Source organism: Lagenorhynchus albirostris, chromosome 19 (genome assembly GCF_949774975.1).
Source record: "Lagenorhynchus albirostris chromosome 19, mLagAlb1.1, whole genome shotgun sequence".
In the NCBI taxonomy this organism is placed as follows: domain Eukaryota; kingdom Metazoa; phylum Chordata; class Mammalia; order Artiodactyla; family Delphinidae; genus Lagenorhynchus; species Lagenorhynchus albirostris.
In genome coordinates, this window is record NC_083113.1 from 17,885,118 (window position 1) to 17,907,446 (window position 22,329).

Sequence of the window (22,329 nt, forward strand, 5' to 3'; positions counted from 1 at the left end):
TATGACATCTTAAAGTACAAACAACAAAAGAAAAAATAGATAAACTGGACTTCATCAAAACTAAAAACGTTGGTGCATCAAAGGTCACTATAAAGGTGAAAAGAAAACCCACAGTATGGGCAAAAATACTGGAAAATCATGTATCTTGTTAAAAGTCTAGTATCCAGAATACAAAAAGAACCCTTAAAATTCAACAATAAAATGACAAATAATCTATTAAAAGGTGGGCAAATGATACTAAAAGACATTTCTTGAAAGATATACAACTGGTTAATAAGCAAATGAAAGGATGCTCAACATGGATAGTCACTAGGGAAACACAAATAAACCACAGTAAGATACTACTTCATACATGCTGGCATAGCTACAGCAAAAACAAACGAAAAACAAAACAGAAAATAAGTGTGGGTGAGAATGTGGAGAAACTGGAACTCTCATAAATTGCTGGTGAGAACGTGAAATGATGCTGCTACTGTGAAAAGCAGTTTGGCAGTTCCGAAAAATGTTAAACAGAGTTGCCATTAAGACCAAGCAATTCCACTCTTAAGCATATACCCAAGAAAACTGAAAACATATATTTATATAAAAACTTGCACATGAATGTCCATAGCATCATTATTCATAATAGCCCCAAAGTGGAACAACCCAAGTCTATCAACTGCTGAATGAATAAACAAAATGTGGTATAGCCATACAATGGCATATTATTCAGCCATAAAAAAGAATGAAGTGGGACTTCCCTGGTGGCACAGTGGTTAAGAATCCACCTGCCAATGCAGGGGACACGGGTTCGAGCCCTAGTCCAGGAGGATCCCACATGCCGCAGAGCAACTAAGCCCGGGTGCCACAACTACTGAAGCCCGCGCACCTAGAGCCCACGCTCTGCAACGGGAGAGGCCACCGCAATGAGAGGCCCATGCACTGCAACAAAGAGTGGTCCCTGCTCGCCGCAACTAGAGAAAGCCCGTGCGCAGCAACAAATACCCAACGCAGCCAAAAATAAATAAATAAATAAATTTATTTAAAAAAAAAAAGAAAAAAAGAATGAAGTATTGATAAATGCTACAGTGTGGCTGAACCTTGAAGACATTATGGTAAGAGAAAGAAGCCAGAAACAGAAGGTTATATACTGTGAGATTCCATTGATATGAAACATCCAGATAAAGCAAATCCGTAGAGACAGATAAAAGTAGCTCAGTGGTTGCCAGGAGTTGAGGAGAGGAAGGGAATGGGGAGTGACTATCAATTAATACAGAGTTTCTTTTTGAGGTGATGAAGACATTCTACAGTTAGATGGTGGTGATGGTCACACAATTTTGTTAACGTACTAAGACTCACTGAATTTCACACTTTAAAATGGTGAATTTTATGGTATGAGAATTATATATCAATTAAAAAGGAGAGAAATAGGGAAAAATATATATTACTGGCCTCCAGAAATGTCTATTTAGAATAGATGAGCATCTGCTACATCTGAAAAATGATTTACTGGGTAGATGGTCAGCTTTGTGGGTGGCTACCCACTAACCAGGGTGGTGATTATCTGGGTATTTACTTGGAGATAATAAAATCAAGCATAGTTACTATAATTTCTGTACTTTCCTATGTGTTATTCTTCGGTGAAAGTTTAAGGAAGAAACAAAGGATTAACTAGAACAAAAAGGAGGAAAGCTTGGGTAAAGAAAGTTTCATTCCAAGTGGAACAGCATGAGGGAGGGGAAACCCAGAAGGCAGTACCGCAGAGACTACCAAATGGCTGGTTTCAATCAAATCTCCTTCCTCCTTTACAATAAGCCAGCGGGGCCAAGAATATGTGCACCGCACTACTCTGAAATGTACATGCTTACATGACTAACTGGGGTATAATAAAAAGTTCTAGATGAAAAGCCTTGGCAAACTTTAAGATTCAGATCTAATCCAAACTATAATTTCAGTACTAAGAAGAAAGCAGCAGGTTCATGAAAATAAAAACCTAAAAAGAAAGGGGAGGGAAGTAATGTCATAAAAAATGGCAGCGTAGGAACCTCCAAAAATTCTCTCCTCCATAAAAACAGTGATAAAACTGGCCTAATTGGTCAGAATCAACTTTTTTTTTTAACATCTTTATTGGAGTATAATTGCTTTACAACGGTGTGTTAGTTTCTGCTTTATAACAAAGTGAATCAGCTATACATATACATATATCCCCATATCTCTTCCCTCTTGTGTCTCCCTCCCTCCCACCCTCCCTATCCCACCCCTCTAGGTGGTCACAAAGCACCGAGCTGATCTCCCTGTGCTATGCGGCTGCTTCCCACTAGCTGTCTATTTTACATTTGGTAGTGTATATATGTCTATGCCAGTCTCTCACTTTGTCCCAGCTTACCCTTCCCCCTCCCCGTGTCCTCAAGTCCATTCTCTAGTAGGTCTGCGTCTTTATTCCCATCCTGCCCCTAGATTCTTCATGATCTTTTTTTTTTAGATTCCATATATATGTGTTAGCATACGGTATTTGTTTTTCTCTTTCTGACTTACTTCACTCTGTATGACAGACTCCGGGTCCATCCACCTCACTACAAATAACTCAATTTCGTTTCTTTTTATGGCTGAGTAATATTCCATTGTATATATGTGCCATATCTTCTTTATCCATTCATCTGTTGATGGACACTTAGGTTGCTTCCATGTCGTGGCTATTGTAAATAGTGCTGCAATGAACATTGTGGTACATGACTCAGAATCAACTTTTTAAAGACTCTAGAAATTAACAGGATTGAAGCAAACTGGGGAGCATTTATTCAAGAAAAATGGCTGAATCTCAGTAAGAATACAGTAGTACCCCCATCCATGGGGGGATATGTTCCAAGACCCCCAGTGGATGCCTGAAACCTCAGGCAGCATATACAGCGTGGATACACTGGACAAAGAGATGATACATGTTCCAGGAGGGATGGAACGGGACAGCATGATATTTTATCATGCAACTCGGAATGGTGTGCAATTTAAAACTTATTTCTGGAATTTTCCACTTAATGTTTTCAGGCTGCACTTAACTGCAGGTAACTGAAATGGCTGAAAGTGAAACTGTGGATAAGGGGGGAGGGGACTGCTATAGTCAGCTTTGTAGCATTTTAACTTGATCTAGTTCCATTCCCTGCTCTCGAACTCTATGGTAACCTTGAAAAATAACAGCTGCATTTGCAGTGAAAACCAGAAGGCAGGCAGCAGAACTGGAGGGAGCAGAACTAGGCTAGAGCTCCTTCAGAGTTTCATTCCTAGAAAATTATCATTATCTGACTTATCTGCAGGTTCCCTGGAAGATCCCACTTGCAAGGATCTCTATTTGATCTGACTTGGAACTCACTTGGAGAGGGAAGAGAATCTGATTTCCAGTTGCCACATTATATCATAAAAAATGTTCAGTTTTCAATTAAAACTTAACAAGACATGCAAAGAAACAAGAAAGTATGGCCCTTATACAGGAAAGCAAACAAATAAACAAACAAGAGAAACAACTGATGAGGAAGCCCAGATGTTGGACTTACTAGACAGAGACTAAAATCGGCTATTTTCAATATGTTCAAAGAACTAAAGGAAATCATATCTAAAGAACTAAAGGAAGTCAACTATACTTCTATTTTTTTAAAGTAAAATCATTAAAAAGAAAAAAAAAGAACTAAAGGAACATATGAGAATGATGTCTCAGCAAATCCAGAATACTACTAAAAGAGAGAAATATTTTTAAAACAGAACCAAATAGAAATTCTGGAGTTGAAAAATACAACTAACATAAAAAAATTAACTAAAGGCTCAACAGCAGATTTGAACAGGAATCAGTGAAACTGAAGATTAACCAACTGAGATTATCCAGTCTGGGGAACAGGAAGAAAAAAGAAAAGAGTCTCAGAGACCTGTGGGACACCATCAAGCATACCAGCATCATATAATAGGATTCTCAGAAGAGGAGACGGAGAAAGGCACAGAAAAAAAATATTTGAAGAAATAAAGGCCCCAAATTTCTCAAATTTGATAAAAAGCACATGAATCTACACATCTATGAAGCTCAACAAACTCCAAGTAGGATAAACTCAAAAAAATCAACCTAGGCATATTATAATCAAATTGCCTAAAGCCAAAGCAAGAATCTTGAAAGCAACAAGAGAAAAGCAATTCATCATGTATAGTTGATTCTCATTATTTACAGGCAGTTATAAAAAGTTGCCATGTACACTGAATTAGCAAATACTGAACCAGTACTCCTAGATCCTGTGAGCCTCTAGTCAAAACATTTTCACCAAAAAAAAAAAAAAAAAAAAAAAACATTTTCACCAACCAATCAATATATAACCTTGTTTTATGTGTGTTTCTGTTTAAAGACACCTTAGTTAATATTTACTGTTGATTCATTAACACTGAACTCACAGGTAATGGCACTATAACTCATGCCTGAATGACACTCATCTAACAGGTCTTTTCTCTGTTAGGTACATCACGGCCTTCTTGGGCTTATGAACACTAAACAGCACTTCAGCAATACACTTAGGGGCCATTTTAAACAGTGAAACTGCCAACAAAAAGTATAAAAATGCAAAAAATGTGGCACTAAATAGACTATGAAAAGAATACTTGTTTATAGTCTGAGAGCTGAAATGAGAAAGCAGAGCATCACCCTGTTCATCCTCAGCTGGGGGTGTGCATGTTGTGCAATTCAAATTTTTTGCCACTCTGCACATATCTACAACTGACCACAAGAGTTCTACAAGTATTGTTGCAAATAAATTTTAGCCAGTAAGCTTATCTGCAAATACAGGATCTGAGAATCGTGAGGATCAACTATATATAACACTACTTGAAACACTTGTGCTCCCAACATAATGGGGTACTCCTCTTTTTAAAAATATAATATACAAAAACATCAATCTATGAAACAAATAATCAGAGGGTTACTGACCATCTTACAAGATACAGAGGTTCCTTTAAGTACTGAACCCATGGTATATTTAATGCAACAATTCAGCAATTCTATTATGTACAACCTTTCAGGATTTCATTGTGATTTTTAAAGGCTCAAGCCTATATATTTAAGGTACAATCTGTCTGTCAATTTAGAAGTATATAATTTATAAAGACAAATTTATGCTTTAAGAGAACAATTACATTTGGTGAGTCACATTCACTCCTTTTTTTCCCCTTCTAGAATGCATTATTTTAAAAATAAAAACTAACATTTGTAAAAGCTAAACAAGTTGAGGAGTTATATTATTATTCATTAAACTTTTTATTTTAGTGCTAAGCTCATGGTGAAATTTTTTATAAAAATGCCAATGGATATTACAAATGTTTAAAGAAAAACTTAACAAGGTAAAATATATATTAATATCTCTTCACTGACTAGCTTGCATATAGCTGCTTCATCAAAGATGATTACTTCAATCGAAAAGACAAACAATAATAAGTATTGGTGAGAATGTGGAAAAATTGGAACCCTCATACATTGCTAGTAGGATGTTAAAATAGTACAGCACTTTGGAAAACAGTTTGGCAGCTCCTTAAAATAAGTATAGTGTTAGCACATGACCCAGCAATTCCACTCTAATGAATATATTCAAGAGAAATGAAAAATATAAATCCACACAAAAATCTATACATCAACATTCACAGCAGCATTACTCAAAATAGTCAAAAAATAGAAACAACCCAAATGTCTATCAACTGATGAATGAATAAACAACATGTGGTATAGCTATACAATGGAACATTAAATATATATATTATGTACATATAAAGGAATGAAGTACTGATACATGCTAAAACATGGATGAACTTTGAAAACATTGTGCTAAGTGTGAAAGAAGCCAGACACAAGAAGCCACATATTATATGCTCCCACTGATATGTAATACCCAGAACAGGCAGATCCATAGAAACAGAAAGTAGATTTGTGGAACGGAGAATCACTGCTAATGGGTACAGGGTTTCTTTTTGCGGCAATGACAAGGTTCTGAAGTTAGATAATGGTGATTGTTGCACAACTCTAAATATACTAAAACACATATGGTATGTGAATTATATCTCAATAAAGCTGTTATTTTCCCTATGTAACTTCATTGCCATTTTCCTTATGTAACTTCTCATTTAATAGCAAAAGGTACATAATAAAAAATAAGTTTTCGGGACTTCCCTGGTGGTGCAGTGGTTAAGAATCCGCCTGCCAATGCAGGGGACACGGGTTTGAGCTCTGGTCTGGGAAGATCCCACATGCCGTGGAGCAACTAAGTCCGTGTGCCACAACTACTGAGCCTGCACTCTAGAGCCCATGAGCCACAACTACTGAATCCGCGTGCCACAACTACTGAAGCCCGTGCGCCTGGAGCCCATGCTCCACAACAAGAGAAGCCACTGCAAGGAGAAGACTGCTCATAGCAACGAAGAGTAGTCCCCACTCGCCGCAACTAGAGAAAGCCCGTGCGCAGCAATGCAGACCCAACGCAGCCAAAAATAAATAAATAAAATAATTAATTTAAAAAATAATAAGTTTTCCAGAGATACCTTTAATGCCAGACTTAGTTTCCTTTTCATACTTCAATTAGAAATCTGGATTTAAATGCTGCTATCCCAAATCTGGGAATGTGAGTACTGAAAAGGCCCTTAAAGATCATCTACTTTAAGCCCTTCAATTTACAGATGAGGGAAAAAAAGTCTCAGGATACTAAACGTCTTGCACTAGACCACATAGCGCCCGTATCTTGACCCTCAGAACTCTAAATGTATACATAAATATTCTGTTCAGCACTATCCAGACTGACACATTAAGCTACGCTACAGGAATAAATCCTGAAAGGAGTGGCCTAACCTAAGATTTATTTTTTGCTCACATAACGTTCAAGGCAGCCCTTCAACTTGTAGGGACATCATTGGAACTTCTGTTTTCCACAGTCACCTTAGCACAACAAACTCATATCAACTCTTTACTGCTTCCCACTGTAAGTGACACACATCACTTCCCATCACAGCCCTTTGGCCAGAATTAGTCACTTGTGCTAATGTAACCACAAGGTAAACTGGGAAATGTAGGGGGACACATGGAATACTGGGTAAGCAATACAGTCGGCCACAGCTGCCCATCCAGCCCAGCTGTGGGTTGCACAGTTTTTACAAGATGGCGAAAGCAATTCTGATTCCACCCAGGAGAGGCTGGTTTGCAATGTGGAGTCCCTACAGTTGCTTTCCAGAGGCCAGGTGATGCTCACATAGGCTGCTCCAGGACATGGTTCTTTGCTGTGTTTATGTATGCAGGGTGGGGGAGTGGAAGGAGGTAGAGAAGGAAAGGTCACAGAGTCCTTTGAGTAACTGATGACAAAACACTCCATAGTCTTAACACTATCCAAAACACCAAAGTTTTCATTCAGTTTTGGATTTAGAGCCCCAGGTGAAGAACCACCTGCCATCCACACTCGCCATGTTTCCCTTCCCTACAGAGGAACGCTACACAGAGCTGAAGGCAGCAGGTGACTTCATCCAAACTGAGCCTCTCTTCGTGCACTTAGTGTTGGCCCAGCAATAACCAAATAGGGGAGGCCAAAGGCTCAAGCTAACGCAGTCAGGGGGCACCAATGAGAAATATATATTGGATCCTCTGTGGGGGTTTTTTGCTTTATTTTTTAGCTTAATTTTTTGTTTATTTGTGTTTTGTTTGTTTGTTTTTTGGCTGCGCCATGTTACTTGTGGGATCTTAGTTCCCCAACCAGGGACTGAACCCATGCCCCCTGAAGTGGCAGCACACAGTCCTAACCACTGGACTCCCAGGGAATTCCCATATTGAACCCTTTGTATCCATATCACTTATTACCCGTGCACCTGTATCCTCAAGGTGTGGTCCTCAGGCCGTGAGCATCAGAATTGAATTGCTAAACACCAAAGGTGCACCTGTATTAGGATAAGTCTGTCTATAGGCCATATCAGTGTACAGGGCATGGTTATAATGCCCACTGAACATGTTATTAAGAATGGAAAATTTTTAAGCAATTTTTTATGAGATGCCATATTAACATTAACCTTGTTAAGACTAGGATGAAAAGAAAGAAGCCAACCAAAGCTTAAGGACTTCCTTCCCTGACATTAGAATCAGAACATCCCTTTAATGGAATGACTATTAAAATGCTGATTCCTGGAATACAATCCAAATCTAACGAATCAATCTTTGGAGGCAGGAGCAGAGAATATGCATTTTTTACAAGATCCTCAGGTGATTCTAGATGCATGCTATAATACGAGAGTCAAACTGGTCAGCTAAAAACCTGCTGAAAGCCACAAGGATGACGACACCTGAGCATGGACATCTGAAGTTGCTGACTATATAAACACCACTTAAGGCAACTCAGGTATTTCACCAATATTCCTATTCATCAAGAATCCAGAAAGGGACTTCCACCTCCATGTGATAAATGACTCTACTTCTTAGAACCAAGGGGCTGGTTGGAAAATTCAATGAAAACTTCTGTTTGTATCATAATTGCTTCTAACAAGACCACTCCGGTCCAACAGTCAAGCCTGGGGTTCTTCTCCAGGCAGAAAGAACAAACAAGCCCCTGAAGAAAACAAAAATTGGTTTTTACTTATTCTTAATGGATCCGGTGTTCCTGTGCTGACCTTTGCTGTAATCAAAACTAGATAGTGTTGAATTCAAGGAAATATCATGGAATTGAAATACCATTCAAGTTCTATCATTTTCAAATAGGCTTTTGCCAAGAAACAATATGCAAAGAAGGTGGTGACATCCATCTAAGGAGTCATCTTCATGGCAGTGATCATAATATCCCCTGACAAAATACTGATGGAAGCTCGGTGATGGGTACACATGAGATTGATCACATTATCTGCTCTACTGTTGTATATGATCAAACAGTTCTGTAATGAAAAGTTTAAAATGCACACAAACATGTATATAAGCACGTGGATATATCTCTTTTACTTTTTTTAATAAAATTATTCTCAATACTTGTCTTATTGTTTTTTGAAAGCTTTTCCTCCATATTTATCTCCCTGAAGGGCTAAAATATGTTCAATCCATTTAAGGACATTTCTGCTGTGTATTTTCTTAAAAAGAATTTTCACTGGGAAAATATTCACCATTTATGAATCCACTATTCATGCTACATGGAAATAAATATGCATTGTGAAAGATCTCAGAAGTCAGTTGTAGCCAAGACTTGTAAGATTTAAGTATGGTATTCGTAAGTTTTAACGCTGCCTAAGATTCTCAAACACATGGCAGAAAAGGACATTTTAGTAGATATCACATCTTTTCAACATTACAATAATTTGCAAAAATTCTCAATAGATTAAAATTGAACTCAGACCTGATTACATCATTTAAAGCATTCCTTTCTGCATCAAAGTCAACAGGAATTTGTATTTCAAACAATAACAAAGAACATGCTTGAAACTAGACAAAAGTTAAGTATAAAAGGGTTTTCTTATACCCATAACTGATAAAATTTTTAAAAAGTGGTCATCCTGAGAAAATTTGAAGAGCTTCCCTTTAGAGATGCAGTGGAAAAGAAAGTGGCCCTGGTGGCTAACTAACTGGTTGAGATCCTGGCTCTGCCACTTACCAGCTATGTGACTTGGGCAAGTTCTTTAACCTCTGTGTGCCTCAGTTTCATCGTCTGTAAAATAGGGATAATAACAGTAACTACTGTTATTGAGTTAAATGAGTTTATACATACAAAGCATGTAGAATAATGTCTGGCACATATTAAGCACTACTTGTTTGATGATCTTATTATTATTATCATTCCAGTAAGTGAAAGTAACCAGGCCTTATTATCTTGCTTGTCTGGAAAAAAGTTACTGACAAACAAGAAAGGTCTTGTAAAGTCACCCAATCCCTAAACTGAGTAGAAATCTATGTATTCTAGGGTGGGTGGCATCACATGTTTCAGTGATGTGATAGTTATTATTTGTGAACACAGAGAACAATTTTAAATCCATTTCAGTCATTAAGCCAATAGAGAAAAAGAAGTGAAAAGCAGTCCTGTTGTCAGAAATGGTATGGCACAAAGTAGCTTCATTTCAAGATGACAGGCTAAATAAACAGGCACATATACTTACCTCCCCACCTTCCTCAAATCCCAAAGACAACAAAAAGATATTCACAAGGGAATCACAACATAACGGTAATTAAAATGGCCAAGAGATATAGTCTATTTGAATGCTGGCCACTTTCTAGAAGACAGAAAGGAAGTGGAGGAAATTGTATGACAAGATAGACCAGAGCAGAGCTAGACACTTCTCAGAACATGTAAAGCCAAAGGCGGGCAGAGAAGCAGAGCCCTTTTCCTGGAGGAGCTGGATAAATGCCCAGCTTTGAGTCAGCAGGTACAGTCAGGAGTGGGAAATAGGTTCATCTACCTGATCTCCTCCATACTTCTCACCCCTGGTCACTGAATCAGCCAACTCCTATTAAGGCAAGAGGACTGTTGGAAAAACAGGAACCTCTTGTCAATAACCTATATAATCAACCTGGTTCTTCATCGATAAGCATCATCAGATAGTGAAAGAAAACCAAGAGGACATAAAGGAAAACTAAGATGAAAAGCAGATCAGACTCCAGGAGAAACATATATTTTAGGTCCCAGAAAAACTGGTATCTAAAGAAATTCTAACTGGTATCCTCAGAGAGAGATGAGAAGATAATGCAACCTTAAAACAAAAGCAAACGAAACATAAATGAAGCAGAAATCAAGGAAGAACTCTTGGAAATAAGAAAGATGATTGCCAAGATGAAAAACAAGGGAATAAATAAAATAGGAGTGGAGTAGCATGTAGGGGATACACACACACACACACCCCACACTCGCTTATATTTTTTAAAATAAGCAATGGAAGAATAAACCAAAAACCAATAAAAATGTTTACCTATGAGGTACAGAGAAGAACAAAGGCAAGGAAGGAAGCCATACTTCTCTCAGTATAACTGGCTTTATATAGTTTTATCTTTAGAACCATGTAAATATATTACATAATTATAAAACAAAAGTAAATAAAAAATAAAACAATCCTAAAAATAAAAAACAGACAAGTGAACCTAAACTATTTATCAAATTGGTGGCATAACCACACAGAGAAGGATTTTTCAAGTTAAAACAGTGTCTTGACTGTACCTCTCTGGTGTTATTGTCAATAAAGGAGAAGAGACACAAATATAAAATCAAAGAAATAAAAATCCTGTAATCCTTCTATTGAATTTGAATCATGAGTTATCCTTTTCTTTCTAAAAAGTACACATTTACTTTACTGAAAAGATCTAAATTCACATCCCATTTGCAATTAATGCCCTTAATACTATTTCCTCCCACCAAATAGGATGAGAATTCGTTATAGAAATGGCTGATTCTAGATATGGGGTCAAAAACAAAAAGATAAGCCCAGGAATTCTTATCAGGCCAGAAATAAGGGAACCCATCTAATACTACCCAGCCCATGTCATAGGACCCAGGGTAAACCTGAAGAATAAGTTCTTATATTAATGGCCAATAATGGTAGAATTTCAGAATCAAAAGAATAACTCTTCTGGAGCAAAATTCATTAAGTATATAAAAATTAATGAGTTCGGACTTGGCAATGATTTCTTGCATATGATACCAAAAGCAAAGGCAATAAAAGAAAAAACAGACAAATTTTACTTCATCAAAATTAAAACTTCTGTACATCAAAGGACACAACTGATAGAGTGAAAAGACAACCAAAGAATGGGAGAAAATATCTGTAAGCCATATATCTGAAAAGGAATTAATATCCAGAATATATACAGAACTCATATAACTCAAAAACACATAACCAAACAATCCAATTATCAAATGGGCAAAGGACTTGAATAGACATTTGTCCAAAGAAATAGACTAATGGCCAACAACACATGAAAGAATGCTCAACATCACCAACCATTAGGGAAATGCAAAGCAAAACCACAATGAGATACCACTTCATATGCATATATGACTATTATAAAAAGAAAAAACCAACACACAGAAAACAACATGTTGGCAAGGATGTGGAGAAACTGAAACCCTGTTCATTGCTGGTGGAAATGTAAAATGGTATGGTCACTATGGAAAACAGCATGGCAGTTCCTCAAAAAATTAAACATATAGTTAACTACCATATGATCCAGCAATTCCACTCCTGGGTATATACACAAAAGAACTGAAAGCAGGGACTCAAACAGATATTTGTACACCTATGTTCATAGCAGCATTATTCATAATACCAAGAAGGCTGAAACAAGCCAAATATCCATCAATGAATGAATGGATAAACAAAATGTGGTATAACCACATAATGGAATATTATCCAGCCTTAAAAGGACAGAAATTCTGATATATGCTTCAATATAGATGAAACTATATTTATCCATGTGGCAAGTGACCTCTCTACTTGTCAGGCCATAGATCTGCAGAAACCTGGCAGTGGTTGCTATATCTGTGGCCTTAAGACAGGTGCTGTGGGGAAGAAGGTGGAGACCATGGTCTCTACTTCCAAAGTCACAGCTAAATAACAGGATCATCAAGCACGCTGTCTCTTAAGCTCAGGCCTGATATGGGTGAAGAGTGCTGGTTATTTTTCTGGGGAGCCTGTCCTTTATCTTTTACCTTCTGTTTACAGCATCTTTCAACACACACACACACACACACACACACACACACACACACACACACACACACACACACACACACACACACACACACACACACACACACTTTTCTCTCATTTCTGTAGTCAAATATGTTCATCTGTTCTTTCACAGTGTCAGGTTTTACAAGTTAATCTACCTTGCCCAAACTGATGATCAAATATAGTTGAACCCTTTGAAGAAGATATACAAATGGACAATAAGCACATGAAAAGATGCTCAACATCATTAGCTATCAGGGAAATGCAAATCAAAGCCATGAGATACCACTTCACAACTACTAGGATGACTATAATAAAAAGACAGACAATAGGGCTTCCCTGGTGGCACAGTGGTTGGGAGTCCACCTGCCGATGCAGGGGACATGTGTTTATGCCCCGGTCTGGGAAGATGCCACATGCCGCAGAGCTGCTGGGCCCGTGAGCCATGGCCGCTGAGCATGCGCGTCCGGAGCCTGTGTTCCGCAACGGGAGAGGCCACAGCAGTGAGAGGCCCGCGTACCGAAAAAAAAAAAAAAGACAGACAATAACAAGTGTTGGCAAGAATGTGGAGAAATTAGAATCTGTGGGAATGTAAAAGGGTGCAAATACTTTGGAAAACAGTCTGGCAGTACCTCAAAAGGTTAAATGTAGGGCTTCCCTGGTGGCACAGTGGTTAAAAATCTGCCTGCCCACGCAGGGGACACGGGTTCGAGCCCTGGTCCGGGAAGATCCCACATGCCGCAGAGCAACTAAGCCCCTGCACCACAACTACTGAGCCTGCGCTCTAGAGCCCGCGAGCCACAACTACTGAAGCCCGCACGCCTAGAGCCCATGCTCCACAGCAGGAGTAGCTACCACTCTCCACAACTAGAGAAAGCCCGTGCACAGCAACAAAGACCCAACGCAGTCAAAAATAAAAAAATAAAATTAATTTTTAAAAAGGTTAAATGTAGAATTATCATATGACCAAACGATTCCACAACTATGTATATATCCAAGAAAAATAAAAGACATGTCTACACAAAAACCTGTACATGAAAGTCCAGAGCAATACTATTCATAATGGTAAAAAAGTGGAGGGCTTCCCTGGTGGCGCAGTGGTTGAGAGTCTGCCTGCCGATGCAGGGGACACGGGTTCGTGCCCCGGTCCAGGAAGATCCCACATGCCGCGGAGCGGCTAGGCCCGTGAGCCATGGCTGCTGAGCCTGCGCGTCCAGAGCCTGTGCTCCGCAACGGGAGAGGCCACAACAGTGAGAGGCCCGCGTACCGCAAAAACAAACAAACAAAAAAAAAAGTGGAAACAACCCAAATGTCTAACAACTTAGTGGTATAGCCATACAATGGAATAATATTCTTCAATCATAAATGGAATGAAGTACGGGAATTCCCTGGTGGTCCAGTGGTTAGAACTCGGCACTTTCACTGCCAGGGCCTGGATTCAATACCTGGTTGGGTAACTAGGATCCTACAAGCTGTGCTGCAGGGCCAAAACAATGGATGAAGTACTGATACACACAACAACACGGATGAGCCTTGAAAACAACATTATGCCAAGTGAAAGAAGCCAGACACAGGGCTTCCCTGGTGGTGCAGTGGTTGAGAGTCCGCCTGCCAATGCAGGGGACACGGGTTCGTGCCCTGGTCCGGGAAGATCCCACGTGCTGCGGAGCGGCTAGGCCCGTGAGCCATGGCCGCTGAGCCTGCACGTCCGGAGCCCTGTGCTCCGCAACGGGAGAGGCCACAACAGTGAGAGGCCCGCATACCGCAAAAAAAAAAAAAAGAAGCCAGACACAAAGTTCACGTATTGTATGATTCCATTAACATGCAATGTCCAGAATAGGCAAATCCACTGAAACAGAAAAATCAATGGTTGCCTATGGCTGGGGCAAATGGGAAGAATGAGGAATGACTGCTAACGGGTACAGGGTTTCTTTTTGGAGTGATGAAAATGTTCTGAAATTCTGGTGGTAGTTACGTAACTCTACGAATACATTAAAAATCACTGAATTATACACTTTAAATGGGTGAACTGTATGGTGTGTGACTTACATTTTAATAAAGCTGTTATTTAAAAAATAAAGGTGAACCACTCCATAAACAACTTCTTCAGAGGAAAAAAATACAGAAAATTCTCTGTCCTCTCTAGACAACAACAATGTAAATCTAAATACCCACCCTTAATAATCTGGGGACACTACAGGAAATTAGGGAGGTTAGTAAAGTTATTGCTCATGAAGTTCAAAGCCCAACCACTTCCATGGTGCTTTTTCGGTCAGTTCAGAATGACACAAGCCAAATTTAGAAATGCACTCCAAAAAAATGCTTTGAAGATTTTTATTCTCAACATTCACGAGCTTAAAGTATCTATCCAGACAAGAGAAAATGTCTGATTCAGTTCTTAGTTCTCTCTCTCATTAGGGCTCTACTTTTTTTTTTTTTTTTTTTTTTAGGGCTCTACTTTTTTGGCTCCCCTTGTGTTACCACATTAAAAAGAGTGATATGAAAAGATGCTAGTTCTCCTTCCTTTCTTCCTGTCCCTCTGGCCGTTCTTAGTTGCCTCTTTGAGCCACTCCCCATCTGACAGACCCGAAGTGCTGTGGTTCCTCAGAGCTCTATGCTGTGCCCTGTTTCTAAGATCAACATATTCCCACTGGGATGATCCCCAAATCCATCTCTCTAGCCCAGATCTTTCTCTTGTACTCCAGATCCCAAATATTCAACTACCTAATGGACAGGTCCCCAAATCAAATGTCCAAAACCAACTCTCCCCAGTCTTTCCATATTCCTTCCCTGTCTTGGTGAATGGCATCACCATTAACCTACCTGAACAAGCCAGACACCTGGAGTTATCCTCTACTCCTTACTCTTCTTTATATCCAATTAATCATTTAGTCATATCCTTTCTGCCTCCTTAACATCTTGCAAGTCTTTTTCCTTCTATTTTCACTGCCAATCCGAAGTTCAAACCTTCTTTACCTCCTGCCTGAATTACAGAGGAGCCTCCTGAGTTATCTTCTAAATGCCTGGACTGCTCCTCTCTGGTTGCTGTGTGATTAATCACGCCACTCTCCTGCTTAAAATCGATTATTGCTCTCCATTACCTTCCCAACTTTCTCCCAACTTCCCCCCACCTCCCTCACCCCATTTCTGCCTAGTTCTTGCTTGTGCCATCTTTCTTCTCACCATCTACACATTCAGCTCCCTCTACATGGAAAGCTCTCCTGGCTTACTCTCACTCCTCCTGGATGTCTAACTGAGATGTCAGCTCCTCTGGGAAGCCACCTTGACAAAGACTGAGGTAGAAGCGCCTCTGTGTGCAACCATAACAGCCTGTCTTTAGCCCTATCTTAGCACTGTCTTTGTTGTATTGTAACGTACTGCATCACAACTGCCAGTTTCCCCTGTGCTTCTCTGCCACCTCCAACCACCAAGATCACCGAGCTCATTCAAGATATCAGAGAGTGCCAAGCACAGATGTCTGTTGAATGATTAGTTCATCCTCAGTATTTATTTAATGGTTATTTCTATACAGCATTCACACTGTCAGTCTTGCTATCCACAGAGGCAGTAGCTAAGTGCTAGATGAAAAAAAAAAAAAAAAAAAGCTGATGACATGACATGTTCACGCAAGTACTCCTCAACAAAACTACCATTCATTAAGTGACTACAATGTGTCAAGCATTATACCTGGAGCTTTGGATACATAATCTCATTTAATGCTCACTAGAACTGTAAAATAAAAACAACTGACATTAACTGAACGGGTACTGAGTGCCAGGCACTGTGCTATGCACCTTACATCTGTTACCTAATTTAATGCTCACAAGGATCCTGTGAGGCAGTTAAAGAGCTTGAGTGAGTTCTTCAAGTTCCTGCCACACGGGTAAGGTAGCAGTCCCCAACAGAGCTGGGTTTGGGGCCTGGGAGTCTGCCACTAGCAGCGGAGGTCTCCATCACTGCATTATTCCACCTCCGTCAATGATCCAGACCAGGACATTCTGTTTATTACCCTTAGGAGATGGTTTCAAGCTGTAGGATTCTTGGCAGGAATTGGCAGGAAGTTGAGCTGAAGCAATGAAAAGAAAGGAAAGTGGTCTCTGTTTAGGAGATCATAGCCATATGCATTGCTAATGACCCAAATTCACCTCTCCAGTCAAGACCCCTCTCTCCTGGGACTTCAAATGTTAGTCATCCTTCCATTCCCCGGTCTTCCTCCTGCATTTACTGCCTTGGTTAAAGGCACTACCAACCCTGCACCTAAACGTAAGGTATTATCCCAGATGGTCCCTATCCTGTTCCCTTTCCTTACAATCCCTTACATTCAGTCCTGCTAATCCTGTTCACCACAGTTCATGGTTCAATCCTGTTCACCTGGTCTCACCTGGGCTATTGCAACTGCTGCATAAATGTTGGCTATTGTTACTATTACATCCTAAATGCCTCTTGCTCTCTCCTTTATGCCAGCACTGTTCAGCTTCCAAAGAACTAGCCTTCAGGAGCAAGCATGTAAGGCCAAGAGAGAATATCTTCTATGAGGACCAAAAGCCAAGCTTCCAGATGCTCAGGTCCCAGATCTTTCAATGAAAGAATAATAGATAGACAATAGCAAAATCTAAGTAGCATGCTAAAAATGTATGAGAATGTCAGATACTGGAATAGAAACTAATAAATAGCTCCAATCCCAAGAAACCATTCTATTTTATTCCATTTCACAAAATTAGTAAGTCAGCATTCAATCTTTTAACACAGTGGCTCTCAACAAGTGAAGATGATTACACACACACACAAACACACACACAGACACACACAGACATCTGCCCAGGGGACATTTAGCAATGTCTGGAAACATTTTTTGGTTGTCACAACTGGGAGGGTGCTAGTGGGTAAGGCCAGGAATGTTGCTAAATATCCTGCAATGCACAGGACAACCCCCCTGTCCACCTAAAGACAAACAATTATCCACCCAAAATGTCGATAGTAGTGCTATTGAGCAACTCTGCTAAACAAGTTCCTTCTATATTCAAGTACCTAATACATAAAAAAGTTACTTCTTTCTGGGAAGATGATACAAACTTTCCCTGTAGGTTAAGCTACAACAGGTCCATTTGAGGTATCACTGGAAAAGAGGCAGGTAAATGCTAAATACCTCGTTGAAAAAACAAATGCCGTGAGTTGGGAGGAAGGAGAGTACCATAGAGGCCGAGGCCTCGTCAAAGACCTCAGAGAGCAGATGGGCTGCTCACTTCACACGCCAAGCCTGCCAGTCAAGGCCCGCCCAAATCCAGAATCACCTCTCCAGCCTTACTTGAAACAGGTCTCTTCAACCCACCTTTTGCTCCTGCCACACTGTCCACCCACAACAGCTACTTCTCCACAGCGCCACTATGTTCTATTGTTACTGCTAGAACAACCTCTCATCTACCTCACAAAAGCTCTGCCCTCCAGCTGAGCGGCACCCAATTCCCCCCAACCCCAGGCTGACAAGGACATGTGGTCATCTGAACCCAATCACCCAATCATAAGAGCGTGTTCCTACGATTCCTGAAGAAGGAGGCAGTGCAAAGACAAAGGTGTAAAATGCTTTGAATGGCTTAGGCCCTAAGGCCTTGTCCTCTGCCACCTAACATCAGAGCTTAGCAGCAGCCAGCCAGGAGCCGCCTCACTTCCTGTAGTTGCTCAGTAAAAATAGGAAGTGGGGGGAGAAATTCACAAAGCAGAAACAAAAGTAATCACTGCCTAGCTTCCTGAACACAAATCACTGAGCAGGGAGGGTATCATTAAAACATCAAAACGGAAAGGGAGGCATAGAGAGCCAAGGCCAGAGGAAAGGAAGTGACACTTCTGGGTCCACCAAGCCCAGACTACTTCTGTGCCCAGGAGAGACTGCTCCCAAAGAAAACTATGTTCAAAACTGGACACTAGTTTACATAGAAAGTTTTCAAGGAACACTAACGCATTTTAATTTAAAGAATCATGCAACAATTCCTGAAACATTAAAGTTCTATCAGACTAAAAAAATGTCAATGAAAAAGTTTTAAGGAAGTCAAGATTAAACTACATTTTTCCTAGTTGAGAAGTGGCTACTAAAACTGCTATTAAAACAAAACAAAAGGAAAATTACTAAATAACTGACTGGTTGACAAAATCTGAAGCCCATGCTTTCCTATACTGAGGTATGAAAACTCAAGTAGATAGAAAAAACCCTACTAAATAAAAATTCTATTCATAGAATTCTAAAAAATTCTAATCATAGCTGGAATCTATCATAGTTAAAATAAAGATGCTTCTACACCTGTGCCCACAGGCATGGCTCAATCCTGTAAGTCGTGCCTGAATCCAGGCACCCAGGATGCAGAGGTTAACAGTGCTGACGTCAAGGAGCTTCTGGTCTAATGGAGGAACCAAGTGCTCCCACGTGGTGACACCTGACTGCCCCTTGTACTGACACTTGCTCTAAAACAATTTATCATCACAAAATATGACACTCCTCTATAAAAACAAAGCAAGTTGTCATCAGCAGATTTGAAGAGCTTTTATATCTGGTAATCTACAAATAACTGATAATTTCAGTTAAGCAGAAGAAATAAATTTTCTAACCACAAAGTCAACAGAGTTGAAATTTAGTTTCAAAATAACACAGGTTAAAAACAAAATAGGCCAGGGAATTCCCTGGCGGTCCAGTGGTTAGGACTCTGCGCTTTCATTGCCAAGGGTGCCGGTTCGATTCCTGGTCAGGGAACTAAGATCCTCCAAGCTGAGCAGTGTGGCCAAAAAAAAAAAAAACCAAAAAAACAAAAACAAAACAAAAAATAACAACAAATTAAATATAAGAACTTTTGAATTTTATTTGAGAAACACTCTAAGCCAAAAAAATATTTGTTAAACGAAATCTTCAAAAGAAAAGGAAAAAGGGGGGGGGTGGTCAGAGCCTTGCCAAGAAAAGGTTTATCTACAAGCAACTACCATACACCACCAAAAGGTGAACAAAGTTGGCTCCTAAACATCTGAAAAAGTTTACTCAGGTGAAACGAAGTTTACATCTGTAAACTGAAATGGTCTCAGACCAATAAAAATTTGCATATCAGGGCCTTCCCTGGTGGTCCAGTGGTTAAGACTCCTTGCTTCCAATGCAAGGGACGTGGGTTGGATCTCTGATCAGGGAACTAAGACCCCACATGCGAGTGGCACAGCCAAAAATAATAATAATGATAATAAAAAATTTGCATATCAAAATGCACCCAAGCACTACAAAAACGTTTGTGATAAACTGTGCTGCTGAAGGAAATTCGAGTATAAATCAAGGAGTTAGAATAACTTACTTTAAAGTAAATCATTACTTTAAAGTAAAAATCACAAAACATTAATTTTTCAAATCCAATTTGTTAAAAAAATTTTTTAATCTACACCTATTAAAAACCTGCAGTTTATTTTTTATTTATTTATTTTTTGCAGTTTATTACAGCATGATAAGGCCTTGATCTACTCAGCTCTGTTTAAGCCTAGTTTTAGCTCAATTATCCAAAAAGTTTCCAAACTTGTAAAAAAAAAAAAAAGCATGTTTAACTAGTGAAAACTAATGTATCCATTAGAAAGTTATTTAAGAACTCAAAGTTGTATAGTGTTACTCATTCTTAACAACTTGCACTGTGGAATCTATCCAAAACTAACCTCAAATGGGGAAAAACAAGTATTTATCAAGAAGCTTATATACAAACAGGTAAATCAAACCATAATATGGAAATTATTTCTCTTACTACAGAGAGGAACTATATAAACTTTAGATAAATACACTTCAGATTCAGGACCATTTCTGAAAATTTAAGGTACCCATGAAAAATTTCATCAATGGATATTATAGAAGCTCCTTCCTCCAGGCTGGGAACACTGACTCCAATTTTGCACACCCAGCAAGCCTTTCCATCTCTCAAAAAGAACAGCAAATCTGAGTTACAGCTAGGGAGCTCATTCTTCTCCACAAACATTTCAGCAGGTCAAATATTTAGCAATGAGGACATTCAAGGAGCCTCCTGCCCATCTCGCCCCTACCTCCCACCGCTTCCTGAGGCAGGGAAGACAGCCCTAGAGAGCAGGCCTGCAGTGGCTCATGTTCCTACCTTGTGGGTAAGATGAAATCTCTCAATGCTGAGAGGTTATGCAGTAGTTATGGGTATGGGTTTGGGAGACAGATTGACCCTAGATATGATATCCTGCTCTCTGCAACCATCAGTCGAATGAACGGCACTTAATCACTCTATGACCTCAGGCAAGTTACCTGAACTCTTGTGCCTCAGTTTCTTCAGTACTGCGGTGAGGATTAAATCCATAAAGGACAGCACTCAATAAATGGAACTACTGCTCTGAAACAGGCCAGGAACCAGTCAGAAGGCGGCATTTTATCTTTTTTAAAAATTCTTCATTCTGGCCTACTAGCAGTAAAAATACTAACTCCCTCTCCCCACCCCCACCCCAAATACCACACAGTTACAACAACTTTCAAAAATATTTCTTACCTTCTTGCAGCCCTGGCCCCAACTCCCAAAGTCCTGGCAACAAACTAAAAGGAGTGCTGCCCTGTGTTCTCAAGACGGGAAGGAGGTCATGGCTCCTCCCATTTCCCTGCCTACCACTCCCTCTTGCAGCCCCAAACTAGAAAAAGAACACGGACAGTGCTAAGGAATGAATCACCTTGCTTTACAAAGCACATTGCAAAGTGACTTAAGGACAAGGACAGGCACGGTACATCCTTTCCTACCTGGAGACCCAGAGACAAGACAGGTCCTTGTGAGCTGGTGAGAGGAGCCACTTTCACCTCTCCCTGCCTAGGTTACCAGCCTACAGCAGCACTCAAGTCTGGGAGCCAAGCCAGCCTTCCTCTACCTGTTCTCAGGCACATACATCCCCCTCTGGGACCTGGGAGTGGGGTAGGGGAAGACTCAGGTATTCCCAGGTTCCCCAGTCATACGACCATCTCACTAGCACCTAATCCCAAAATCATTTTCAATAAGAAAATCTGATTTTTTTTTCAGCTAATATCTAGCTCTAATTCCACACTCAAAAACTTTCACATTATGATTCTTTGCAACTACCAATTTGGAAAAGCACGTATCTGACAGTGGCCTAGACACAAGGAATATAGTCAAAATGGCTTAAAAAAAAAAAGCAATACCATCTAGGAATGAACCCAGAAATAGATTCAGTAAATGTAGAGGCCTGCATCCAGGATGCCCACTGGCAGCACTGACTATAAGCACCAACCTGCAAGTAACCCACATGTCCTGTATGAAGGGGTTCATTTAAAAAATTACACAGGGGGCTTCCCTGGTGGCGCAGTGGTTGAGAGTCTGCCTGCTGATGCAGGGGACACGGGTTCGTGCCCCAGTCCGGGAAGATCCCACATGCCGCAGAGCGGCTGGGCCCGTGAGCCATGGCCGCTGAGCCTGCGCGTCCGGAGCCTGTGCTCTGCAACAGGAGAGGCCACAACAGTGAGAGGCCCACGTACGGCCAAAAAAAAAAAAAAAACAAAACCCACACAAAAAAAAAAAGAAAAAAAAATTACACAGAAACATCTCACAATCACTTGAAAGTTCAAGGTAGAGCTAGCACATTTCATCAAGCCTAAACTCTCATCGCTATAAATCCCATCATTTTATATATGCTAAGAAAAACTCTGCCAGC

General features: G+C 40.0%; 1 protein-coding gene across 6 annotated transcripts in view; it reads right to left on the reverse strand.

The window, feature by feature from the left end:
* The window catches only part of GARRE1 (granule associated Rac and RHOG effector 1), a 79,441-nt gene that overhangs the window by 51,581 nt on the left and 5,531 nt on the right, over positions 1-22,329 (reverse strand). For 3 of the 6 annotated variants that reach the window (XM_060132500.1, XM_060132497.1, XM_060132501.1), the window contains exon 1: positions 9,594-9,647. The exons of 1 other annotated variant lie outside the window; for it this stretch is intronic. The gene's annotated coding sequence lies outside the window, so the exon portion shown is untranslated. Of the gene's footprint in view, positions 1-9,593; positions 9,648-21,164; positions 21,182-22,329 lie in introns of those variants that run through there. 2 more of the 6 variants (XM_060132502.1, XM_060132499.1) reach the window with 2 other exon arrangements.